The 1,968-nt window shown below is 44.3% G+C and overlaps 1 long non-coding RNA gene across 1 annotated transcript; it reads left to right on the top strand.

Moving 5' to 3' along the window:
* Nucleotides 1-372: 372 nt before the first annotated feature.
* LOC115371161 (uncharacterized) lies at nt 373-1,630 on the top strand. Its single transcript, XR_003929338.1, has 3 exons — nt 373-440; nt 545-606; nt 831-1,630. It is a non-coding gene; the product is annotated as an uncharacterized LOC115371161 (long non-coding RNA).
* The last annotated feature ends 338 nt before the right edge of the window (nt 1,631-1,968 follow it).

Here is a 1,968-nt window from a genome sequence, read left to right as displayed (position 1 = left end):
TGTAACCAGGTGAAACTGGTTGTAAAACAGTAAACAGTGTTCAGCCCTTATAACTCTGCAGAACTGCATTTGAACACATGTTTAGATAATATAGCGTGCATTTCCTATTGAATTAGCTGTCTTTCTGTTAAGGCGACACTGTCACTTTAAGAGCAGCTTGAGGAAAAGTGCGCGAGAGTGCGAGGGGCCCATCTTGGGTTGGTGCAGGCAGAGATCGCCGCTCTTGAGAGAGAAAGAGAGAGCTGCCCTACCTGTGAGCTGTCGCTGGTGTTTCAGGGTAAATACTCCCCTACATTATGGTGAAACATGATGTTAGTGGGCTAATCGGGTGGATCTCACTGTGATGGTTGTGTGATGTCCCCGATATTTCAGGGTTTGCAGTGCGAGCGTCGACTGGTGCTCTGTCGTGGGTGCGGTGCACTGCTGAACGGAGTGACGGCGTAGGTTTGCATAAAATGCTAGAACCACATACAGTAATGTGAATTATGAATGTTTTATGGATTTTGTTGATCATAATGACATTTGCTGGTTGTGCCTAATACAGAGGGGAGAAAGGTGCCAGGTCCAGCCCCGCACGGTTGTCCTGGTGTGCGTGCTACACTTTGAGTGAGTTGAATCACTGTTAAATGGTTTACTTTACAGTTTGTTGCTGTAAGAGAGGGGTTTTGTTTTCTTTTGTTATTAATACATTGTGTAAAGCACTGTATTTCCAAATTTGCACTGTGAAATGTTCACTGTGAAGTAGGATTTTGTTAACTAAACTTGAGTGGCCTTGTCACATGATGTGCTACATCTTGTTTATTTTTTTATTCATTTATTTTGTTTACCAGGTTTGAAAGGCCACTACCGTTGTCTATATATATACATATAGAGAGAGAGAGAGTTGTCTATACAGCGTTGTCTATATTTGGCGTTGTTTAAATTATACCATTTACTGTTTTATTTCACCGTGTATTTCAATAGACAACCGTCTAATACTCTGACTGTTTACCGTGTATACAGCTGAGAGAAGATATACAGGGAAAGAACATATGTATAAGAGCAAAAATTCAGTTTTGTCCTTTTTGCTATAAGTGGAAAAGTGAAGTTTGTTTTTGTTGTTTCTTTTTATTTATGTTTGGAATTGTCCCACCGTGAAACCTTGATTTCATTCCCTGAATTCCAAATAAATTAATGCTGTGCCTCATTGTGGGTGCAGTCGTGAGAAAAGATCCCAAATTATTTTGTGTGCTCTGTGCCTTTACTCATAACCGGGCCACACACATTTTGGTACCAGGAGTGGGGTCTCTCTAATTGGCTTTGGGGAATTTTTGGTAAGACAGGGACAGAGATAGTTAGGTTTATAGACAACGGTAGTGGTGAAGAGTGGTCCAGTCTTGGTGTGAGACGGGGTGACGACTGCCTGCCTGGTGTTCCTGGAGTGGCTGGTGTACCAGGACCGGAGGGGTGTCTGCATCGTCGCCGTGGACTGCTGGAGGAGGAGACTGCTGGCCAGAAAGAGATTGTAGCTGGCTGTGACTGTGTTATCTTGCTGTAATAAAGACACTGAAAAAAAAAAGAGGGGGACATTTCAGGATGTCGTCAGACGAAGAAGGTGCGGCTGCTCCCAGGGCAGGAGTTAGCCATGATGAGGACGGCTCAACTGCTTCACTGAATGGTGATGGAGGTAACCCATTGGTACAGTTGCAGACACAGATTTCGGAACTGAGCAGAAAACATGATGCAGTAATGGCCAGTATTGCTAACCTGGGCGATACCCAAACAAGGTCTATTGTTTACATTCCAAGAGAGAAACAAATTGTACCTTTTAGTGGTGAGCCAGGGAAAGATGTTCACACTGTGGATGAGTTTATAGAAGAGGTGGAAAGGGTGATCAGGGCCAGGGGTCTACGGGGAGGGGACCAACTCGACTTCATCCTCTCACTGTTAAAGGGCTCAGCCCTAGAGGAGGTTAAGCTGTGCATGGGG

This window comes from Myripristis murdjan, chromosome 14, assembly GCF_902150065.1.
Source record: "Myripristis murdjan chromosome 14, fMyrMur1.1, whole genome shotgun sequence".
Taxonomy (NCBI): domain Eukaryota; kingdom Metazoa; phylum Chordata; class Actinopteri; order Holocentriformes; family Holocentridae; genus Myripristis; species Myripristis murdjan.
The sequence above is the reverse complement of the archived record's forward strand: the minus strand, read 5'-3'. Positions and strand labels throughout refer to the sequence as shown.